This window comes from Hemiscyllium ocellatum, unplaced genomic scaffold, assembly GCF_020745735.1.
Source record: "Hemiscyllium ocellatum isolate sHemOce1 unplaced genomic scaffold, sHemOce1.pat.X.cur. scaffold_93_pat_ctg1, whole genome shotgun sequence".
Taxonomy (NCBI): Eukaryota; Metazoa; Chordata; class Chondrichthyes; order Orectolobiformes; family Hemiscylliidae; genus Hemiscyllium; species Hemiscyllium ocellatum.
In genome coordinates, this window is record NW_026869319.1 from 295,750 (window position 1) to 303,888 (window position 8,139).

General features: G+C 43.2%; 2 non-coding genes across 2 annotated transcripts; one reads left to right on the plus strand and one right to left on the minus strand.

Moving 5' to 3' along the window:
• Positions 1-408: 408 nt before the first annotated feature.
• Positions 409-482, minus strand: trnai-aau (transfer RNA isoleucine (anticodon AAU)). The gene has a single exon. It is a non-coding gene; the product is annotated as a tRNA-Ile (tRNA).
• A 6,817-nt stretch (positions 483-7,299) lies between these two features.
• On the plus strand, positions 7,300-7,382 carry trnas-uga (transfer RNA serine (anticodon UGA)). The gene has a single exon. It is a non-coding gene; the product is annotated as a tRNA-Ser (tRNA).
• Positions 7,383-8,139: the final 757 nt, after the last annotated feature.

Sequence of the window (8,139 nt, forward strand, 5' to 3'; positions counted from 1 at the left end):
CTGACCTCTGCTTCTCCTCCGAGACTGTGCCAGGTCGACTTCATACTGCATATATTTCATGTTTTGCATTTCTTTGTGAAAACAATTGAGACTGATTGATTTGCTGCAGACAACATCCAAGAGTCATCATGGGTACAGCGATCGAGTTGTGCATCTATCCCTGTCAAATGTTTTATTGCGCTGGCGAGGCTTTCTGTTTGGTGATTTTATGGTTCACATTGTTTGGAAATACAGCAACGCAGCTGAGATCCGGCGTGGGACCAACGAGTTGCTGTTCCAAGACAGCGATGACTGGCTTTCGAATGAATACACATCTGAATCGATCATGTGACAAGTTCTTGCAGGAGGTGAAATTAAAAGCCGCAGCGAACTTGGGCACAGGGTAACTAACGACACCAGCGCTTCACCTGGCCAGTGTGGGGATTGAACTCACGACCTTGGCGTTATTAGCGCCACGCTCTAACCAGCTGAGCTAACCAACCAACGCAGCCGAGCTCCCCAAGCAAATGCCTACATTGCCCGTGCTCACAATCAAGGCGTCTATTCATTTTTTGATTTGATGTCGATCGCCCGCTCGTCTGAGGTATTTCCTTTCGTTGCAAAACTTTTCAACAAAAAAATAGCATTGACTTTTCCGAACGCGTACACTCGAGCTAACCATTTGCTCTGATATCCAAAATTAAGCACAATGTCCGGACGCCTGCAATTTCAATGGCAATGCCACCGGCTCAGCTGCAGCTTGTCATGCTGACAAATATCGTCTGGAGAAACGTACATTCGACGATCGCTCACTGTGCTTCTGTAAATTCACATACCTTTGGAGTCAGGGTTTTGTGCTGCTTATAAACTGCTGCGAACCTTATGCCAAATGCATTTGAATTGTAATCTAACAGTGGGATTCTTTCTGCTCCCGAAGGCCGCAGTTGCTTTAGAGTGAGCAACAGCGCAGAACTCAATTGCTCGTTTTCCTCAATGACTCATGTTGCTTATGCAATCTTCGTTTGACAGCATAGTTAGCAAGTTATCATGCCTTCCTGCAGCGTTTGTCAGCGACAGATCAGCTGCTAAGATGACTGCTTCAGACAGCATGCTACATCCTACATTTGAAAATGGAAAAGGTGCAACGTTTACAGGCTGAACGCTCTCTCACTATTTTGTCTGGCGCGTCAGAGGCTGGGAGCTGATCTTATGGATGTTTCGCAATCATGAGAGGCATGAATCGGATAAGTAGATTAGTTCCTTTCGCTCAGGTGGGGCAGTGCAGCACGACAGGGTATACCTCTGTTGTGGGCGGGTGAGAATTCACGACCTTGGCGTTATTAGCACCACACTCTAACTTCTAACCATTTTTACGCAATTATATCACTGGGGGTGGGTAAACTGAAGTCTACTCCAGTACTGGCAGACTTAGAGTTTGTCCCATGCAGTGACGGTGTGTGTGACAAAGACATGGAGGGTGTGTAAGATGTAGTGTGGGAGGATGTATGAAAAACATGGGGAGGTTGTGTGAGACTACAACAGGGATGATGTATGTGACCAGACAGGCAGCGTATGTGTGACAAAAACAGGCACTATGTCCTCAAATATGAGAGAGTTTTTAGATAATTTATTTATGTTCGGACTTGCCATTGAATGTTTTGATGGACAGTTTGCATGTCCAGCTGCTATATTATTTGTTTCTAGAAATGTTAGCCTGAAATAAATTAAGTATGATCCCTCAGCACTGATCCTCCGACAGCACCCACTCTCCCAACACTGAACGGGCGCCGATGGCACTTACTCTGCACTGGACCTGTGACAGTACCCTCTCTCTCAGTCCTGACCCCCCCGACAGTGCCTGTTCCTTCAACACTAACCCTCTGAATGTGCCCACTCCCTTAGAATTTATCCTATTACAGTAACCGATCCTTCAGCAATAACCATCTGAGAGTTTCTGCATTCTCAGTTCTGATGCTCTGACAGCGTCATCTCTCACAGCACTGAATCTCCAAAAGCGCCTGCCCTTTCAGCACTGACCTTTTGCAATGGAAAGAGAAAGCGCCGTTCTGGCCCTCTGACAATGCATGCTTTCTTGGCTCCCGTTTAGAGCCTGGTTCTGGTGTACTATTTTACTCACTTGCACAGTGTTCAGAAGTTTCGAAGCAACCAAAGATATCATCTGTGAATTGCTGCGCCAAATGATAATAGCAGTCTCCTGCGAGTGAGGGAAACAGAGGGAGGTGAACAGAAAAAACTATTTGTCCCTATCAACTTTGATAAATCCTGCCTCATCCTCAACACAAGTCCATAACCTGGGGCCAGACGACCTTTTATTAACAGTCACAGGCCACATTGGATTTGTTACTAGGTAATGGATTGGCCCGGTGTTAGATGTGAAGGTAGGTGAACAATTCAGTGATCGTGAACACAGTTCTGTATGTTAACTTAAGCAATAGAAAGGGATAGTTATGTACTGCAGGGAAAGATGTATATCTGAGGGAAAGGCAATTAGGATGACATTTGGCAAGATTTAGTTTGCACTAGATGTGGAAAGAAACGGATGGTATGAGCACAATTGAAATGTGGAGCTTATTAAAGGAACTGATATTGCATGTACTTGATGAATATGTGCCTGTCAGTTATGAAGGAAGTTGTCGAGCGAAGTAGCCGTGGTTTACTAAAGAACTTAAAGCTCATGTCAAGAGAAAGTAGGAGGTTTATGTTAGGATTTGTCTTGAATGCTCAGTTAGGGCGATTGAGAGTTACAAGTTAGTGAGCAACGAGTTGTACAGAGAGTCCAGAAGAGACAGGAGAGGACATGAGAAGTCGCTTGCGGATAGAATCTTAGAAAACCCTAAGGCTTTAGACATGTATATGAGGAATCAAAGAACGACGAGAGTAAGATGAGGACTAGTCAAAAATAGGAGTGATGAATTGTGTGTGGAGTCAGAGGAGGTAGGAAGGCTCCAAACGAACATTTTTCGTTCGTATTCATATTGGTTTCAGACAACGGTGTAGAGGAGAATCTGAGATACATGCTACTAGACTGGATGGAAATGTGGTTTACAAGGAGGATTTGTTAACAATTCTGGAAAGTGCGAAAATAAGTATGCCCCCTCGGTCAGCTGGGATCTATCCAAGGATTTCCTGGGAAGCCAAGGGGGAGATTGCAGAGCCTTTGCCTTTGATCTTTATTTCCATATTGTCTACAGGAATAACATTCGAGGATTGGAGATAGCAAAAGTTGTTCCCTTGTTGAAGAAGGGTCATACAGATGACCCAAGTAATCATGACCAGTGAGCCTTACCTTTCTTGTAGGATAGAATATGGAACAGAGTATGAGAGATAGGATTTATAATCATTCGGCCAGCATTAACTTGATTTCAGAGGGTCAACATGGTTTCGTGAGTTTTTCGAGAAGATGACCAAGCATGTGGATGAGGGTAGGGGACTTGACGTGGTGTACATGACGTCTGTAAAGCCTTTGATAAGATTCCACATGTCAGGCTGTTGGAGAAAATGCAGACCCATGGGATTGACGATGATTTAGCAGTTTGGATTAGAAACTGGCTTTCTGTGAGAAGGCAGCAAGTGGTGGCTCATGAAAAATATTTAGCCTGGAATCCGGTAACGAGTGGTGTGGCACAAAGATCTGTTTTGGGATCAAAGTTGTTTGTCATTTTCATAAATGACTAAGACGCAGGCATAGGGTGAATGGGTTAGTAAGCTTGCAGATAACAGTAAAGGTGGTGGAGTAGTGAGCAGCGTGGAAAAATGTTGCAGGTTGCACGGGAGCTGGGATAATTTGCAAAATTGGTCTTAGAGGTGGCAAATAAAGTTCAATGCAGCCAAACGTGAGGTGATTCCCTTTGGGAACAATAACAGGAAGGCAAAATACTGAGTTAATGGAAAGATTCTTAGCAATGTGGATGCGCAGAGTAACGTTGGAGTCCATGTACGTAGTTTCCAGCCAGGTTGTTTTCTTTTTTTTTGATTACTTACCGTGTGGAAACAAGCCTTGCGGCCCAGCAAGCATTAACTGACCCTTCGAGGCGGGACACACCTAGACCCATTTTTCTACACTGACCCCTTTACCTAACTTGCACATTTTTTGGATTGTGAGGGGAAAACAGAGTAACAGGCAGAAACCCACACAGACAGTTGCTTGTAGGAAGAATTGAACCCGGGTGGTTGTGGTAGCGATGCAGCTGAACTAACCACTGTGCTACTGCAAAAGAGTACGTCAGCGTTGGTTTTATTGGTAGAGGATTGAGTTCCTGGGCATTATACAAAACACTTTTGTGGCTCCACTTAGAATATTTTGAACTGCCTGGTCGCCCCATTCCAGGAAGAATGTGGAAGCATTGGAAAAGTTGCTGATGAGATTTAACAAGATATTGTCTGTTCTGGATGAATAGTCTTATCAGGAAAATCTGAGAGACTTGGGTCTATTTTCATTGAAAAGAAGTCTGAGAGCAGATTTGATACAGAGTTGCAAGGTTTATGAAGATGTGCAGCTCAGGTTGAGGTTTAGGGTGCAGGTCTGCTCGCTGCGCTGTTGTTTTGAATCAAATCTACAGCTCAGCGATCAAAACTACTCCAGGGAGTTATAAGAGGATTAGATAGGGTAGACTGTGGAAGCATTTTTCTGAGGAAGTTGTACGAGTGTTCATAACTACAAATTGAGGTTTTATAGGTTTAAGCCGGATGTCAGAGGCAGGTTCTTTGCTCAGTGAGTACTAACGGTGTTGAATGCCCTGCCTGTCAATGTCGTTAACTCAGCTAAATTATGGAGATTAAAACAATCCTTGGATAAACACATGGATGATGCTGGGATAATATTGGGGGATGAGTTCAGATTAGTTCACAGGTCGGCGCAACATCGAAAGCCAAAGAGCCTGTGCTGCATTGTATTGTTTCATTGTTCTATGTTCTAAAGCAAAATCTCCACATCGGGAGCTCGAAACCCATGGCATCAATTAGGATTTCACCAGTTTCCACATTTCCCCTCCCTCCACCTGACCTCACTTCAAAACTTCCAGCCCAGCACCGTCCTTCTGACCTATCCCATCCGTCCCATTTCCTTCCAACCCATGTGCATCACCCTCCCCTCCAAACTATCAACTTTACAACCACCTCCGTGCACTTATTGCTTGCCCACCCGCTCTGCTTGCCCACCCACTCAACCTGTCGCTAACCATTTCCAGATTCCACTGTCCTCATTGCAAAATGTCCTCCCCCCTATTGTGTATCGTCAGTAAAACTGGGCACATTTCATTCTGCCAATTGCATCAAGTCATTAAGGCAGATATAAATCGTTGAAATCCTATGACTCACCATTCCAGCACTTTACTAATTACATTTTTACAACTTGAAAATATGCAATAATGCAGATTCTGTTTCTTGCATTAAATAAACAACAGACAATCCTGGCCTTTTTTTTAACTTTTCACCGTGAACTCCGACCTTGAACTATGGCTTTTGATAATGTCTCTTATGGAATGCGAGCAAATATTTGATCAGCTCTGCTCGAAATATTATCAAAGGATTCTGACAAATTTGTCAAGTGTGTTATCCATTCAACAAATGATGTTGACTCAGTTTGACTCCAATCATCTTTTCTCAACGTCCTGCAATTTCTTTCTTCACAATTGTCTCTCGCAGTTTCCAAATGACAGATAAGATATTGGAACATATGGAAACCATTCATCCCATCAGGTCTGCTCAACCTTTTAATGAGGTCATGTCTGATTTGGTTCATTCTTAACGGCACTTGTCCACCTTATCCCCACTCTTCTTGATCCCCAAACTGACTAATTGTGCGACCGTCTCAGCCTTGATTATACTCAGCCTTGACAGCGCTTCATTGTAAAGAATTCTGCAGATTTGCTACTCTCTGAAAGACAGAATGTCCTCCTCATCTGTGTCTTAAACGATTAACAGTTCCCTTGAGAGTAGGCTCTATATACTGTCCGCAAATTTCGTTTTTCATTAAATATCTTTAGCCGCAGTCCTCTGGAAACTGACACTGATCGTTGGCAAAATTTTCTCGAGAACATCAACCCACCCATCCGCACTGCGCCCTCCACCATCATTATAAACAGACCATGAAAATCTCCAGTTAAACTTCTTTGTTCCAAAGAGAAGAATCCCAACCTCAGTAATTTATCGACAAAAGGGGTTTGCTCATCGCTGGACATAATGCAAGCGGAGGATTGCGAAGAGGTTTTGGGAAAATATCGCCAGTTGGCAGGTTAAAAAAAACAAGGAAAAATAACAATAAACGCATGTCCGCAGCTTTCGAAAGCTTTCGAATCTCTTTGGGAAGTGAAACCACAGGTGAATGAAGATGGAATATCCAACTTAACACAGCCAGTCTTTAAGAGGCCGCGACGTTGATTATGTTGTTCTCTCAACATCAACCAATCTGAGACATTGAAAGGATTTTCATTCCTGCGCGTCAGGAGTTCAAACCTCGCCACGGCTACAAGACCACGAGAAGACTCGGGTGCAAATAAGTTTGATAAAATACTCGAAGAGAGCAGGAATCCTGTTGTAGAAACGTTGGTTGCTGTGACGTGGATGTGTTTCCAGCGGGTACAGGATTCACTGCAGTGAATGTCCCAGGATTTATTTTGCAAAAGAAAAACTGATACAGGACATCAATCACTTCGTGAAGGACAGGCTGAAATTTGAATTCGTGAAAAGCCTGTTTTTGGATCGTGCAATGAGTAAGTTTACCCGTCTCAGTTGCGTAATGGGTCAACACTTTCATCCATTAACCGAAAGGTTGGTGTTTTGGGACGTTCCAGGGTCGGATCTCTCACTGCTCATACTTCATTGGCTTTCTTTCCTGCACAGCTCCGGGTTTTTAATGTGGTCAGGAAAATGTTCCCCAAACAGGAATCTTATCCAGAATCGCAAAGGAATTTCTGTATCGTTTTAATGACTAATGCAAAGGATTGTGGATGTTGGGAATCTGAAAAAAAAGAAAATTCTGTGGAATGTCAGCAGGTTTGTCTGTACTACTGGGAGAAAACGGAGTTCTGATTACGTTCTGAAAAAGTTTTGAAACGTTGAATCGCCTTTTCCCAACCCAGATCCGGTTCGACCTGCTGAGTATTTTTCTGTATTTTCCGCCGTAGTTTAAGCTGGTTATAGATCCCACCTATCGGGGTGAAACACCCAGACCCACTTTGTCCAGACATTTCATCGATTTGAAAGCTGTGGGTTTTGAATTCAAATAACCAAACAATGATTCACTGCAGCTAAGCTCCCCAGGGACAGAGACCTGCAAATGAGAACCCAGTGCGTCCATTTGTAGTTGTGGCCGAGTGGTTAAGGCGATGGACTTGAAATCCATTGGGGCATTCCCACGCAGGTTCGGAATCCTGTCAACTACGGAGAATTTGGGTAGCCTTTCATTTCTGGCGACTCAGATCACTTCATGAATGGTGCAAATCTCCAGTTCACTCAATGAACTGCACAAATGTACACTTGTTTGGCCAAATTTGTTTAGACTCGTTACGACACAGCCTAAACCCTCCAGCTTACAATAAAACCAGTATCACCAAAATGATTTATGCTGTACAGGAATCTGCAACAATTCTATTGGCCAAGAACTACACGAAGTAAAAATTCAGCACTTCATTTCTTAAGTAAAAGAGAGATAAATTAACAGACCAATGTATTTATATTACCCATTTTGATGTTCCATTCGATAATGCTATTCAGATAAAACTCCCAGTTAAGGTTTACAGAACAGCACTTCTTTATCAAAACTAAGCAGCTGTAGGTTCTTGTCTTCGGATCTTCCTGTCTCTTCTTTGTCCCTGTTGGGAGATTCTGTGTCAAAGATCACGGATCGAAAAGTTATTTTCCAGATATATATTTTTTCAAGAAGATTGTTACATGCAAGTCTTGGCAGTCCTCCTCTCAACAGTTCAATGTCCCCCGTCTCATACCCCAGAGCATCTGATTGGGTCCCTTTTTTTAAAGACTTTCAAGAGACACAATTAAAATTTGAATTGAAATTTATACATTTTCTGATTAAAATTTAAACTGAGTGGCCAAACTCGAGCTATTTATGTCTCCAGGCAATGAACTAATTGAATTTTTCGACCCAGGATTACGTTGTTGTCTTATTGGGAACACTTGTTG